Source organism: Saccopteryx leptura, chromosome 11 (assembly GCF_036850995.1).
Source record: "Saccopteryx leptura isolate mSacLep1 chromosome 11, mSacLep1_pri_phased_curated, whole genome shotgun sequence".
Lineage (NCBI taxonomy): Eukaryota > Metazoa > Chordata > Mammalia > Chiroptera > Emballonuridae > Saccopteryx > Saccopteryx leptura.
Genome location: NC_089513.1, coordinates 30,449,574 through 30,466,612, shown reverse-complemented (window position 1 = coordinate 30,466,612; position 17,039 = coordinate 30,449,574). Strand labels below are relative to the sequence as shown.

Below are 17,039 nucleotides of genomic sequence, written 5' to 3'. Positions count from 1 at the left end.
CAGCAAAAGCAGTAATAAGAGGGAACTTCATATCTCTACAGGCTTATATGAAAAAACAAGAGGGAGCCCAAGTAAACCACTTAACTTCACATCTTAAGGAACTAGAATGAGAAGAACAAAGGCAACCCAAAACCAGCAAAAGAAAGGAAATAATAAAAGTCAGAGCAGAAATAAATGAAATAGAGAACAGAAAAACTATAGAAAAAATTAATAAAACAAGGCACTGGTTCTTTGAAAAGATCAGCATAATTGACAAACCCTTGGCAAGACTCATCAAGGAAAAAAGAGAAAGGACATATAAATACTGGTCTTCTGACAATGAGTTATCTCAGCTATTATTTTTTTTGAGAAAGTATGTCTCATTTATTTTTTAATAACTATTTTATTGTGTATAGTAAATTGACAGGCTTAATTTTTTTACTTTAAAATGCCATTTTATTTTTCTTTGGTTTGCATTGTTTATGACGAGACATCTATTACAGTTCTTATCTTTATTTCTCTGTAGGTAAGATATCATTTTTCTTTGGATGCCTTCAAGTTTTTTTTGTCTCTTGTTTCTAGAAGTTTTTATATGGCATAACTAATTTTGTTTTATTTTTTTCACCCCTGCTTTGTGTCATAACCATTATTAATTTTGGAAAATTCTCAGCCCTTATTTTTCTATGTATTTCTTATGTCCCATTCTCTCTCTTTTTCTAAAAGTCAGCTATACAGGGTGGGCAAAAGTAGGTTTACAGTTGTTCATATGGAAAATAATATAATAAATAATAAATAATAATACAAGAATAAACTCTGTGTTTTGCATGCTCACAACATAGTTTTGCCCCACCCGGCATATATATACATTATACTTTTTGACAGTGTCTCATAAGTTTTGTGTGCTCTGTTCTATTAATATTATTATTATTTTATTATTTTTCTGTTGCAGTTTTGTTAATTTTTTTATTCTCTCTTCACCTGTGTTCAGTCTATGGATGAGCTCATAAAGGTCTTTCTTCATGTCTGTTACACATGCCCCCTATTTGCATTTGATACTTTTTTCTTGTTACAGTTTCTTCGCTAACATAGCCTATCTGATGTTGCATGTTATCCATCTTTATTAGAGCCTTTAACATATTACTTACAGTTATTTAAGTTTTCTGTCTAATAGTTTCAGCATCTGTGTTATGTGTGTATCTGGTTCTGTTGACTGCACTATCTTGACAGTTTTTTTAATTTTCTTGTATTTTTGAGGGGGATATGCCTTATACATTTTTGTTGAAAGACACATCCTGTGCAGGACACTTGATGCTGAAGTAAGTAGCTTATATGCTTGAAAATGGATGTGCCTTTCCTTCTGTTAGAACTTTAGTTTGAGGATTTGCATGAATGTTGTTAAGAGTTGAGCTAGACTTACAATTCATTGTTGCTATGGTTACCTTAAATGTATCACAGATTGCAAATTCTTCAAGCACCACCCTGCTCTGTCTCAAGGTTGGGCTTTTGTTTGCCAGAGAATTTTTCTGCATGTCTGATCCACCTTAACTTTAGAGCTTTCCCTTTATGCCATGCTTCAGAAAAAGAGAGTTTCTTCTCCACTCTTGTTCTTCTACCCACAGTGTTCTACTGTGACTTGCTATGCATGCCTCTTATTTAGCCTGTGGTGTGGAGCAGGTGTATCCTCTGTTCTTCTAATTGAGCTTGAGTTTTATACAGACACTGGGTCTCTGGGCCTAAGGCTGTGGTCTGCTCAGTGCTCCTGCTTCTCACCTGGAGTAGAAGTTCTCTTCCACCAGGTTCAGGGGGCCTTTCACTCTTGCCCTAGGTGTGAAAGTGTGTGTTGCCTTCTTCCAGCAGTTTGAAGCTTTTATTATAAAGAGGCTGGATGCATGGGAATCAGGATGGGATTTCATGGCCCTCCTGCAGCAGCTGCTGTCAGCTTGCACTGCAAGGAGGTGCTTCTTCAGAACTCTCATCAGTCTGCTAGGTTGGTACATAGAGAGAGGCCTGTGAATAGGTGCAGCTTTCCATTATATCTGTACCTTCAGGATTCTATATCCTCTTGAGATCCATCACTTGGTCATAACAGGTCAATAACAATTCTAGCTGAATTCGTAGCAATGTCTGAAAGCATCTGCCCCAGATAAGCAAGAGCTTACATTTACCTTTCCTTGCACACATTTGTGTTTACTTAGATTTTTAGACCGCTTGTTTGTTCTGGAAGCTCAGATCACTGACACATTCAAGCGGAATTAGGGATTTGTGGATTGTGCAGCATTTCTGCTTTAAGAGTGGGAGTTATGCTCTTGCTAGCTTTCTACATCTCAAGCAGAAGCCAGAAGTAGCACTATCCTTAATGCTCCCAAACTAGAAACTACAAAAATACCCATTAACAGTCAGATGGATAGATATATTGTGGTACATTCACCCAAAGGACCACTATGTAGCAATGAGAATGAATGCCCTGTAACTACATAAAACAATGCAGACATAACTCATAAATATAATGTTGAGCTAAGGAAGCTAGTCACAAAAGAGTACATACTGGATAATTTCATTTATATAAAGCACAAAACTAATCCACCCTCTTAAGAACCAGGGAAACATTACCCTTGGCTGTAATGGAGGACGAGAGGGGCTTCTTAGATACCAGCAATGTTCCATTTCTTGAGATGCTTGTTGTTTCTATAGCTTTATATTTCTGAAAACATAATGAGATAGACATGTATAAGACCTACTTTTCTGTATTATGTATTATACCTCATCAAAAAATGTTTTTTAAATTATGCACTAATATAATGAAAACATGGATTTATAACTTTCTAGATAGCTAGAAAAATAAAAAGCAGGTAAATCACAAAAAAAAAACACCCAGAAAATTAAGGGAATGCCAAGGAATCTTAGAAAACCAAGTGTTAAAGCTTAAGGATATCAATTATGACAATAAATACAAATGCTCAAAAATGTTCCTTATTAAAAGATACAGAAATATAATAAAGCTCATGTATGTTTTTAATGATGTGCAAATGTAAAAAGACAATAGGTGAGCACTTTCCCCCTTGTTCCCTTCTATTCTTAATTTTTTTCTTTTTACAGAGACAGAGAGAGAGAGAGAGTCAGAGAGAGGGACAGATAGGGACAGACAGGAACGGAGAGAGATGAGAAGCATTAATCATCAGTTTTTCATTGTGGCACTTCAGCTGTTCATTGATTGCCCTCTCATATGTGCCTTGATCGTGGGGCTATAGCAGACCGAGTAACCCCTTGCTCAAGCCAGCGACCTTGAGTCCAAGCTGGTGAGCTTTTTGCTCAAACTAGATGAGCCCGTGCTCAAGCCAGCGACCTCGGGGTCTTGAACCTGGGTCCTCCGCATCCCAGTCCGACGCCCCATCCTCCAACGCTCCATCCACTGCACCACCGACTGGTCAGGCTCTATTATTAAATTATATTTGTGTTATCACTATCTTTCTTTCTTTTTGAGACAATGCAGCTCATTTATTAAATGGTAGATGGGGTGAGGCTATTTGACAATAGGTAGGAAAGAATAGGTCAATAAGGTGATAATTGGAGTGTATAAAAATGTATAATACCTCAGACTGAACTGGTTCTGAGCCAGACCACCCTCTGAATGTCTAAGGTAAATGGTTTTTGTTAATTTAGTGTCATTATCCAAACCTCCCAACCTTCACCTGAATTCTCTATACTACAGAACACTACCTCCATGTCTCTCAGAGAAGTCTAGCTTCACCAATGAGAATGGGCATCAGTAGATAATGCCACCCTTTCCTAAACCCCAGGAAGGGAGTATTTAATACTATGGCCACTATGTAAGGGAAGGACAAGGGGAGACATGGAGAGATCATGCCTGGAAGATTTGGCTGGAGATGGGGGGGGCATATAAGGGAATTAAGTAGAAGAATTCTTGTTCAACTAGCTGAAGGAGTCCATGAAAGTAGACATAACAACCGTTCCAATCAATAATTTTTCTGTGAAGATAGTGTGGGTTTGGGTGCATTTTCTCATAGAAACTATTCAAAGACATTCCAGAAAATGGAGACCTGTAGACGAGGTTTTGAGTAATAAATGCATCTTAAACTCCAACTACTTAATTTTTAAGACAAGACAAAAAGTTATTTGGAGAAAATTTCAAGACTTACTAAAACATCTTACTTAAAAAATAGTTTATTATAACTTTCTAAAAAATTCTACCTTCATTATCTAATTGAAATTTCACGAATCTCTTGTTTAGTGATATACGAAGTAGTGTGTACAAGGTTATTTTATTTTATTATTTTATTTTATTATTTGTGACAGAGACAGAGAAAGGGACAGATGAGGGCGGACAGACAGGAAAGGAGAGAGAAGAGAAGCATCAATTCTTAGTTATAGCTCCATAGTCTCCTTAGTTGTTGGTTGATTGGTTTCTCATATGTTTCTTGACTGGGGAGCTACAGCAGAGCAAGAGACCTCTTGCTCAAGCCAGAAACCTTGGGCTCAAGCCAGTGACCTTAGGCTTCAAGCCAGCGACCATGGGGTCATGTCTACGATCCCACGCTCAACCCAGTGACCCTGCTCTCAAGCTGGTAAGCCCCTGCTCAAGCTGGATGAGCCCATGCTCAAGCCAATACCTTCATGGTTTGAACCTGGGTCCTCTGTGTTCCAGTCCAACATGCTATCCACTGCAGCACCGCCTGGTCAGGCAAGGTTATTTTATATTAATTACTGGTATTTGAGTTTTAATGATGTGTCATGTGCTGTATAAGACCCCTTATAACAATAATCTTTATTTTCAAGAAGTTAAAAAATCTAGTAACAGAGATAGATAGTTATGGGGATAACAAGAACTCATTGTTCTATTGTGATTGCTGAATGTTAAGTGTGTTGGAAGGATTCTCCATGAATTTCTTAAGTCTGTAAATACCTTTTAAGTATCTTTTATTTGGACTATATTTTCAAGGATGTTAGTATAACAAACAATCTTAGAAGATAGATAATCATTTCCTTTGGGGCAAAGTGCTGGTGGGATTAGTACCCATGTAAATATTTGGCTTCCCTAAGCTTATTTTTCCTTTCCTATAACATCATTCACTATGCCAATGACTTCTGCACCCTTTGTCCTGTAGGAATTGGAAACTAGAGAAATTGCTGGTACTCTGGCTACTGTAATGCTGTGAGTAACACATTTTTTCTTGTCTCTGACTCAAGACTACTAGCATCCATGAAACCATGGATAGGTTCAAACTTCAGACCCTTCACAGCTCTTGACACACAAGACCATGGGAATACAAAGAAGGTGTACTTGTTTTAGCTAATAGAGTAGTAACAATATAGGAAGATGTGAGGAATGTTAGGAAAATTGAGTTTGTGAGGATGTGGGTGAAAAGAATCAGAAGGAGAGAGAAAAAAAAAGAAAAGATCCAGGTAGAGGAAATGGTATAAGGACCAGGGTGGGGGGATAGGAATAGTGAGGGGTGTTTTACTCTTAACCAAGAATGTGGATGTTTTCATGAAGGCAATGCAATTGAGGGATACTCAGTAGAGGACGATATGATAAAATTGAAGTTTTATAAATGACATTTTGATAATAGTGGAGAATGAGTTGGCGGGGTCAAGACAGAGGCCAGGAGCTTCATAAACCAATGTTGAAACCACTGGGATAATCCAGATGAAGCAGGATAAAATTCTAAAATAGGAAAAAAGGGATAAAGAGGAGGAAGCCTCCAAAATATTAATGGAAGGGGGATCAACTGGTTGTGTTGACAGAGTAGATTTGGGAGCTTCTTTAGGCTTGACCTCTCTTCAGTACCTGAGTAAATAACGGCAATATCTGTCATGAAAGATGGTGGAGGAATAAAGAGCCACAGCATTCATAGGGTACTTGAACTTAACATATGCATGTGGGTATTTGGTTTAGAAAGAATGACCACTCTAGGTGGGCAGGGTAGGCATTACTCTTGTTCGACAATTAAGTAAATTGTATTCCTGAGGGTAAAGTGAATTGCTGAGGTTACATGGTCAGTGAGTTAATGGTGGAACCTGGATAAAATGAGTAAACTAGTGACCTTTTCATTTTGTTTACTAGGGCCAAGTGTCGGCACTGTCATAGATCTCTTATCCATTCTCAAAGGATCTTGGCTTTACCTGGGAGATGAAGGAAGTAGAAGGGAGAGGAAATTAGGGAGCTATATATTTTTCTTTCATTTGACAGATATATTGGATCTGTTAGTTCACGGCTACAAGACAAGGGATAGAGGATTTGTGTTTGAAAATGTGTGCCAGAGTCTGCTTTGTTAATAAAAGAGCTCCAAAATATTTTTTTAGGAGCATTGATCTTAGATGACCCAAGAAGAAATATGTTCTGCCAAAGGGTAGATACTCATCTTTGAGCATCCAATCATCTGACTAAACTTGTTTGGAATAGCATGAAGCTAGAGCAATGAGATTTTATCTACATATTCTTAAAACATTCCACCAACCAGTTCAGTGAAAATCCATGTAAGTCATTTAGTTTCCTCATTTGAACTTTGCTATTATGGACAGAGAATTTATTTAAGGAACAAATGCATGGAGAGTATACTGTATAGCACAGCTCCATGTGGTATTATCTCAGAAAGTCAGTTATTCTTTCTTGTTCTCAGTTTGGTGCTTGAAACACAGTATGGTATAATTTCCATAGAATTGTAAGATCTTTTTTTTTTTTTTTGTATTTTTCTGAAGCTGGAAACGGGGAGAGACAGTCAGACAGACTCCCGCATGCGCCCCACCAGGATCCACCCGGCACGCCCACCAGGGGGCGACGCTCTACCCCTCCGGGGCGTCGCTCTGTTGCGACCAGAGCCACTCTAGCGCCTGGGGCAGAGGCCAAGGAGCCATCCCCAGCGCCTGGGCCATCTTTGCTCCAATGGAGCCTCGACTGCAGGAGGGGAAGAGAGAGACAGAGAGGAAGGAGAGGGGGAGGGGTGGAGAAGCAGATGGGTGCTTCTCCTGTGTGCCCTGGCCGGAAATCGAACCCGGGACTTCTGCACGCCAGGCCGACACTCTACCACTGAGCCAACCGGCCAGGGCCTGTAAGATCTTTTTATCATTCTAGCACTTTCAGAGTGATTGCGAGTTCCAGGAAAGAGTATGCAAAAAGTATAGATGAGATCCAAGTTCAGAACATTAAAGAAAACCACATTTAGAGACTAAGATGACAGAAGAACTTAAAAAAAAAAAAGAATCAGTGAAGGGGACAGGAAAGGAACATTTGAACATTTGTCTTTTTTCTAGAGGAAAGTTTACTCCTAGGAATCAATAAACTTAATGAATTGGTTGGTGGTGAGCTGTTTTCTATGCCTGTAGAGGGCCCATGAAAGAAAATTAAAGTGTGAGAAATCTGAGTTGGGTATAAAAAATTAAATTTCTGTTTACTGTAAGATGAATGGGAAGTCTTACCCCCAACTGTCTCTGTAATAAATCATTAAAAAGAAAATTTTTAACTCTGTGTAATATTATCTACCTTGGAATTTCTCTGGTCCTGGTTGTGTCCATCACTCATTGGCCATGTTTTGCCAATCAAAATGTCAATTTCTTAAGAGCAGAATGCCAGCACACATTGGATAAACAATAAATGTATTTGAACTTATTTGTTTAGAATATTTTCAATCTTCTTAGAGTGATGGAATCAAACTTTGAGTTGAAGACACAATGTTCAGAGTTCACTTGACTAAAGCAGAGTATTTTCAAGGTCCTTCAAGCTCTGAGAACATCTGAAATATCTAAAGTGGGCCTGAGAGTCCAGAGTCTCAGCTTGTTGTCTGAGCTGTCCATTACCCTTTTGCCCTCTTTGCATCAGTACCTCTGTGAGAGGCAGCCTGTGTTTTTGTCTTGTAGGAAACAGAGTCTCAGAAAACAGCTGCATTCAACTGTTGGATCCTAATGGTACATATCACTCTTGGTCTTTGGCAGAAGATGTCCTTGGCTCCCAAAATAACCTTAACCACAGGGTTAAGATTTTCCCATAATTGAAGAGTACTGAGAGAAAGAATCAAATGCATGAGGGCTTATAGACATTTAATCCACCCACTGTACTGAACAATTTGGGCTTCTTTTGTAGTCACATTGGTGATGGTATTTAAGGCTTAACCTCATGGGATCCAGACTTCTACCATAGGAGTATTGTAAAAAGCTGTCACTTTGAGATAGGTCTCAGCTAGTGACGGAGAGAAGTCACATGGCAGGATATCTGAGCAAAACCTTTTTATTTGATTCATAAGGTATAATGGTAGGTAGTGCTATCCCATACTTGGTTTATCCCAGAAAATCGGCTTTCAGAATTAACTGGAGCAAGACTCTCACATCAGTGAATGACTTACGGTCTCCTTTTTCCTGCTGCTAGACCCCTTTTGGACGTAGCCCCTCTCTCCTTGGATATTTGGTAACTTATATTCTTTTTCCCTACTTCAAAACCTATTTCCATTGTTTTTTAAAGCTAAGGAACAAATGCATGAAGAGTATACTGTATAGCACAGCTCCATGTGTGTATTTGTATTTTAATAAGAAGTAAAAACTTTGAGCAAATAAATGCATGGGCCTCTGGTGAAGTATTTGTTGTCAGAGAGCTAGGCAGGACATGTTGGGTAGGGGGACTTCTCAACTGCATACTAACTTACCTTCTTAGCCTTTTTTTGTTGGGGGCGGGTTTTGTTTTTCTCCTCTAGGCATATTATGAACACAAACCAGGCTTTCTGGCTTCTGTGCTTATGCTGGAACTGTTGCTTTGGAGACCTATCCTCACCATTGATAACTCCAAATTATACCTTTCAAAGCTAGTTCATTTATTCACTCTCACCTCAGCTGCTGCCATAAGTGATTTTCAAGTTTCTACACTTGTATTTGCTCATTTCTTTCTCCTCATTCCCACAATAGTGTGCTCCTGCCTCGGGGTCTGCAGCACTCTCTACCTACTCACTCAGGGGTTTACATCACTGCTTTGTGGCCCCGCACCTGCAGAGTCTGACACTGTTTGCATATAGAAACTTTTTCATGTTTTAGGGAAAATAATAATCAAGCCTAATATGCCAGGCACTATGCTAGGTGCTTTTGAACCCGTTTGTCAACAAATCTATGTTGATTTGGGTTGAATTATTTTTTTAATCACATTCCTTATCATAAGGAAACTTTATTTGTTTGTAACACACATGCTTACATTTGTTTACATTCGATTCAATAGTTATGCATTGTGATAATGGTTAAATGAATGTACAAATTTGTCAAAACATTGAATTTTACAATAAAAATGGGTGCATTATATTTTAGGTAAATCATACTTTAATAAAGTTGCATTTAGAAATGGAGGGAATCATTTTCTCTGTTGAGGCTGACTTGTCTAGGAGTAAGAGGTCATTTCCTCCTGAAAGCTAGCCCACAGGTCATCCAGCCAGGGGGCATGCATGTTTTGACTTGGCAACAGAGTTCAAAATTTTACAGAATAAACCTCTGCCTGAGAAACCTTCAAATCAGCCTGGAGGCAAAAGAAAAACAAAGCAACAACAACAAAAATCCAGGTTCAAATATCAGAAATGTAATTGTTAACATTGGCATGGGTTTATTTTATAATAGAACTGTTTTTATTTATGGTATTGATTCTATATTATATATAACATTTACAGTTACAACCACTTAATTTTATTGTAGTAAGGCAATTAAATATAAATCATCTGTTTCACTAAAGATAATTAAAATTATAAAAATAATTTTTTATTATAATATGTGGATTTTTCACATTCTAACCATTGCATTATTATTTGAAACTCAGACTATGTTTCTCTATAGAAACAAAGTCTCAGTCCAGAAGAACCCAAGTCTCAAGCACTGGAGCCCTCCTTGCGTTCCGTATTCTTCCCTTGTCTGGGCCATTCTCCCTGGGGTTACTCTCCAGGGAGGTACCCAAGGCAGTCTGAGGGCATACATCTCTGACTTCTTTGCTACTGCCTTGGGTAGGTGCCTTCTGACTTCCTTCCAATGGACTTGCTGCATGCTGTGGGCATCCAGACTTCCCATTCTCCAACTTCCTGTCCGAATTCCCTCTCGCTACTCACTTCTACAATATGAGTGAGCTCCAACCATCCGCCCATTCTGACTTATCTTTCCAACATTCATTTTCCATTTCTCCAACTCAACTTATTCCAAAACTGCCAATACCATAATTGATCCTCAATATAAAATAGTGAAACTTTCTACTTCTCTTAATGCCATATATTTTCTTGATAAAACAAAACAAAAGCAAATTACAATCCTAGCGCTGTTATTTATCAACTGTGTAGATGTGAGCAAATTATTTTACCTCACTGGTGATGATTATATGAGCTCTCTCTCCAAGGTTTATTGTGAAGATTAAATGATGTGATCTTTGTGAAGCAGTTAAAGCAGTGCCTGGCACCCTGGAAGTGTTATATGTCTTTGTCACTGCTATTATTATTATTATTATTAGACTTGGTATTATAAAAAAAACATAGAACATAGAGCTCACCCCTGGAATGACTAAAAAAAAATGGCTTTCACTTTTGATGCCCATCTGAGGTTGGCCACATAAAGGTTTTGGGAGTCCTTAGGAGACAAAGGAAGGAGGTGACTTTGGAGAATGTCACTAGAGAGGGGTGCAGATGGGGTGATACCACAGGGGAGGGATAGGACATACAAGTTTTATGGTTTTGTTTAAGGTCTTAACTTCAGTTATTTCTTATGTCACTGAGACTAATTTTTCTTGTCACCTTCAGCCTTTGGGCTGAAGGGTTGTTGATGCCAAGTGCCTCCTTTGCTTTTAATAAAAGTTCACCCCAACAATTTCTGTCCTTGGTCCTGAAGGGCGGGCCCCCACTGGATCTTATGCCAACCACAACAGCAAGAAGACATGATAAGAAGGAAATAAAGAGATATTAATCTTTGGCTGGTGGGAGCAGATTCACATAGGATGTATAAAATGCAGAGACCTGGACAAATCTGCAGCATAATGTGTCCTGGAGAAGGCAAGAGAGGTCAATGCTAGGAGGACTTGCTGGGTGGATAGCTGCTTCAGCCAGCCCAGCCATGCTTGTTGTATCCCATTGTAGCTTTAGGAGAGAATGCATATCCTGGGAGGGACTGTATTGCCCTTCTTGGAGCACCACCAACCAGTAGGGTGGGAGTATGATTCATGATGCCTTTCAGTTACCAACAATCCCTACGGGAAAGAAAAGTAAAGGCAACTACTTACTGGGGAAGATACTTGGATGGAATCCAAGACCTACTACCTAATAATTATCTACTAAGTGGGGCTTGTTCTGTGGCACTGAAGAGGAGGGGAAGCATATCTTCTGTCCCTGGAAGCTGCCATTCTGTTGGGGTGTCAAGGCACCTGTGCATTAACAAGGATAGCATGGCAGATACCTGGTGGGCATTTAGTAGTCAGGACTCCATGGGTTCCAAGGGAGAGAAACCAAGTCAAAGTAGCATAGGTGAAGGAGCTTAATTTATTGATTTACATAACTGGGGAAAATTGGGATGGTTGCGCTGCAGGGGTCTCCAAACTTTTTACATAGGGGGCCAGTTCACTGTCCCTCAGACCATTGGAGGGCTGCCAAATACAGTGGTCCTCTCACTGACCACCAATGAAAGAGGTGCCCCTTCCAGAAGTGCAGTGGGGGCTGGATAAATGGCCTCAGGGGGCCGCATTGCGGCCCGCGGGCCGTAGTTTGGGGACGCCTGGTAGGGATTCATGAAATGTGTACAGTTCTCTCTTTGCCTCTTTATGTGTTGTCCTCAGTCTATTCTGATCACATGGGCTACTTCCATGTAGTGGGGGTGGCCACTCAGTTTCAGGGTTGTATCATGTCACCTTAGCCACATAAAATTCCAGAGAATGACCCATACTGGAGTGGCTTGGGCCATGTATTCATTCTTGGCCAATAATGGCAGAGAGAGGGTTAAGCTATTATGATAGGCCTGGGGCATGTGGTCACTCCATGAAATATTATAGAAACTGGGGTCCTGCCACATAAGGCCACATGGAGTGAGCAAAGGACAAGTGTCTAATATACAGATGAGGGCTACTTGCTAAAGGAAGGGGCAATGCAATCCGGGACACCCTGGAACAGTGCCGCTCTGCCCTGAATGTAAGGCTGTGAAGGCTCAGCAAGGGGACCTGGCTGTGGGTCAGCAGGAGCAGGAAGACTCCCTGTGAAAAGCAGGACCTGAAAGGGAGGCGTTTTTGGAGGAGGAACTGCCTCCCCCCCCCACCCCGCCCCTTGCAGGCAGAGCAGAGGCAGAGTGGGAACTGAGCTTTGCTCCTCAGCCCAGCAACCTCTATGCAGTGAGTGGTGGTTATCTAATAGGGGCCCCTGACGAAGCCACTTAGGGACACTCATGCTAAGGGGTGGTGACCTCCCACCCCAGAGCCAGGGTGCTCTGACAAAGGCAGCCTGTCATCACCCAGAGTGTAATTTGTCAGGGACATGGAGGTTAACATTTTTCTTTGCAAAAAACATCTTTAATGACCATTGGCAATCAGGACCTCCGATTTCCGTCTCATTTGAAAGCTTTTAATGCTTTCAGGGGGATAGATGGGGTGACCTAATAGGTCTTTTCCATCTCTGATTTTCTATGATTAATGAAGTTCAATTGTGCAGAATAAAGCAGCGAGCTTCTCAGTGTCAGTTCAGCTGTGCTCCTGTTCTCCCGCTTTCTTTCCCTGTTTTTTCAGACAGAGGATAATCATGCATATCTTCTCTTAATGCTTCAAGAGAAAGGACTTTTTCTTCTGAGCCAGGCATTAAAAATGTCAAGGTGGGTGTTTTTATCTGTGGTGTAAAATGTTGCCAAATGCCACACGCCACACTCCTCACCTTCCCGTCGCCGGCGTAGATTGGGTGCCTGCGTTAAAGCAGAGTGAGCACTGGAAATATGACGACATTTTATGTTTGTAGAACTCATCAGGCTTTTTCCTAAGTACCTTCATAAGCTACATTTGTTTATTACCATGCTAATAACTTCTTGTCTTCTGGGTTTGATGTGATGGGCTTCATTACTTTCTTTTGTCAGAAGGGAAACTGAGGCCCAGAGCAGTTATGAGACTTGCTCAGAGCTGCCCAGCTGGGTGTCTGAAGGCTCGTGCCAGCATTTGTTGGACTCCACTCTGCTGAATATGAGGATGAGAGTGCAATTTTTAAAGCATCTCTTGAGGAAAATTCTAGAGAATTTCAGGGAGTCCTGTTTTTCCCTTGTCGGCCGGGAGATGTTCCCAGCTTGAAAGTCCTCTGAATTATGAAGAAGCAGACTTCTAGAGTACTGTCTGGGGAGTGAGAGGTGTTTCGTCCTCACACACTTTGAAATGTGTAAGGGAAAGGCTTTAGGAAAGTGGTTTCCATGGGTGTGTGCATTTAGCTTCCCTGGTTACAGAATAGAGAGGGGGGTTTCCTCTGGATTCCTGGCCATGCTGCTCAGTAGGCAGAGCAGTGAGGGACCTCAGACAGAATCCTCTCCTGAGAAGGGCACAGACTTACCAGCAACCAGTTCTGCCTAGGAGTCCCGGGTTGCTCCCAGATGGAGACCACATTTTAATCTGTAAAAATTCTATCCAGTTAATCAAATACCCCAGATGAATGAATTAGACCACTTTCTTGTTTTTAGATCCTAGAAATTCACAAGAGAAAAAAATAATTTTCAACATTTTCCTTAGTAAAGGCACTCTGGCCTGAACTGTTGCAGAACCTAAGCTCACATGATGTTTGATAATCACTTTCCCAAACACCTTACCCTACATGCTTGAAATGGACCGACACAGGATTGCTACTGTAGCTGGTCCTCAGCCTGGGCTTTGCTCTTCTCTTCCTAGACAGGGGTGAAGGCCCTCTTTTGGGTCTAGAATTTGGGGAGTAGATAATCCATCTGCACTCAGAACTCAGTCCTTTGTTTCGTGGCTTTGGAGTTACCCCTATACAGAAAATATAAATATATACATAAAGCTCATCTCTGCAGCTCTGTCTTTTCATGGCTCAGAGTCCCAGGGATTTAGAAATGAAGTAGGTACTGCAACTTGAAGCTTTACAATAGGGTGGGTCTCATTTTATGTTGGAAACTGACTCCAAAGGGTTTCAGTGGTTTGGTCCCCTGGGGGTGAGGTCCAGGGAACGGAGCCCAGAATCCATGGAGAGCCTTGGCGAACACTTTCTGAGAGATTAGGCAGGAGGAAAAATATGAGGGCCAGTTCTAGGGAAATAGGTATGTTGGAAGGTTTTATTTTTATTTATTTATTTATTTATTTATTTGCCTCATTCTAAGTCTACTTCAAGGAGTAGTTCAAATGTGCTATTTCTGTAGACTCTGCTTGAGAATTTCAGTCTATACTTACCGTGTACATTCCCAGCAATAATGCTTGAGGTCGCCAATATCTCCACAGCCTCGCCGATACTTGTTATTTTCTGATCTTTAGTTAATAGTCCATTTTAATGGTGTCAAACAGTATCTCATTGTGGTTTCAGTCTGCCTTTTCCTAAAGATTAGTGATGTTGGGCATCTTTTCCTGATATTGTTGGACCAGCCGGAGTTTTGACTCTGCATTCCAGCTCAGTGTTTCTCAATATTGGTTAAGGATTAGAGTTTCCCTTGGATTTTGTTTAAGAAAAAATGGTAATGGCCAGGACCCAGCAATTAAATTGGAATTTTGTGAAGGGTGGCCCAGGCATCAGCATTTTTTACAAGTGAGGTGAGAGTGCGCTGGGTCTCAAACCACTGGACCTGAATGAAGTCTGGGCCTATCAATCAGTATTGTCCTAGTTTGAGCAGTCACTTTTTAAATTATCTTTATATAACAATAATGCCTACCTAGTAGATTGATTTGAGGTATAAACGAGATAATATAACAATAAAGAGTATTAATCGCAGCAGATGTATATTGTGGGAGAAAAAGGAAGGAGACACCTGTACTGTTCTCTGCACTTTGATAATAACCCCAAGAGAAATGCTCACCCTGCGAGAGAGAGCTAGACACGCTGACACTGGAAAGGACCAGGAGCGGTAGTTCTCTGCCTCGGCTACACCTTTGCAGCTCCTGGGGACTTGGAACTACTGTCTTCTTGCCACAGAGGTATAGAGTTCCTGGTCTAGATCCCTAGGATCATCTAGTCACCACAACCCAGGTCTGATGAGAAGAGCTCATGTTCTCTGCTGTCATAGCAAGTGAATCGAAGTGTAGAACCGTGGGAGGCAGAGGTTGTTTCAACCTCCAGGGACCTCCACTTCAAAAATAACCCAAAAATAATAGGAAGAAAAAATAGTGCTTGGGACCTCTTGAAATCTCCTTGGCTTTAATGTGTGTTAGTAATAAAGCATGTAAGTAATTGATTTAAACATATGATTTCTCACTTCATACACTATTTCTTTCATTTTCAATTCCTATTCTTCAATGCTGGCTCATATGATTGAGATAATACAATTATTATTGTTCTTTAGTCTTTTAGTGTGACAAAGAACCAAATGGCTTGATTTAATAAAAAATTAAGTTTAGGTTCTTTTTATCTATTGCATGCATCCAGGAAGGATTTCCTTTGATCTAATAAGGCAATTATTGAATTTTAATTAAGTGGCAGGTGATTATTAATAATTTTCTGAGTACTACCTTTTTGGACTTTATACATCAGTTGTACAAATCTTAAAAAAGTCTAGAAATCATTTTGGCAAACACCACATATTATACCCAACCAATGGAGAGTCTCTTTCATGTATATAACTATAAATATCTGTCTCTATATCTTATCCATCTGTCTATCTACCTACCTTTCTTGAACACTAATCAGCATTAATCATGTGGAAGTATATTTCAAACTATTTTTTCTATAGCCCTATTTGTCCCCTTTTTGTGTCCCTTTTTACCAAAAAATGTCTGTGTGCATGGGTTTGGGTCAGACAGATTCTGGGGATAAAAGCTGTGCCCAGAAACAACTCTTGATAAAATTAAAAATGGGCCTTCATCAAACTTCACTGAAGTCAACCTCCAGCATTCTTCTTCATTCCTTGTTACTCACTCATTTTAGAGCCAAAGAGCCCTAATTATTGGTTTCCTGTTAAACCACTGGTGGGGGGTGAGGGGGAAGTAAACCCCAAATTAAGGCATTTGCCGATTTCAAGCTACCAACTTGACCCCATTATGGAGCAGGAACGGGACATGCATGTTTGACTCTGGCAATCTCATTCTGTAGGAGCTGACTAGAACATACCACTGGCCCTAATGATATTAGTTGCCCCGGCCATCTGTGTCAAAACTCTATCTAAAAAGGGTTGCATATCAGTCATTTACACCTTAGTATGAATTTCAGGCCCTCAGCCCCCTGTCTCAGAGATCTGGCCTTTCGAATTTGGAAGAGAAAGAGGTCTTTTTTTGTTGTTAATGAGCAAGTAGAGAAGGTATTCCAGACAAAATGAGAAGACTAACTTTCTAAAGCAGATATTTATGTTGCGGAGGAAAAAAACATATAAAAATACAAGTCAAATTTTATTCTAGTTTTATGGCTGAGTAATATTCCATTGTGTATATGTACCACATCTTCTTTATTCAATTGTCTTATTGATGGGCATTTAGGTTTTTCATATCTTGGCTATTGTGAAAATGTGAAGAAATTAAGAAGTACAAGTTGGTAGAAAATAGTCACGGGGATATAAAGCACAGCGTAGGGAATACAGTCAATAATATTGTAAGACTATACTTTCAGGGATCATTTCTATAGTTTGTCAATAATATTTTAATAACTGTGTGTGGTGCCAGGTGGGTACTAGACTTAGTGGGGGGACCACTTCATAAATTAGATAAATGTCTAACCACTGTGCTGTACACTTGAAACTAATATAAAATAATATAGAGTGTCAACTGGAATCGAAAAGGAAAGGCTGGGTTCTTGCTCCCAGCCTCCTGACTGTGCATCCTTGGGCAAGGCTGCCTCTTCTTTGGTCCTTGGATGTTCCCTGAGGGAGTGAGCCAGCTGGCCTCCACGGGCTCTCCCAATATGAGATTACCCCTCCACACGGCGTCTTATCCCTCCCCTGATGAATCA

The 17,039-nt window shown here is 40.3% G+C and overlaps 1 pseudogene; it reads left to right on the top strand.

Annotated features, from left to right (window-relative positions):
- Nucleotides 1-16,684: 16,684 nt before the first annotated feature.
- LOC136383603 (small nucleolar RNA U3) lies at nucleotides 16,685-16,755 on the top strand (annotated as a pseudogene).
- The last annotated feature ends 284 nt before the right edge of the window (nucleotides 16,756-17,039 follow it).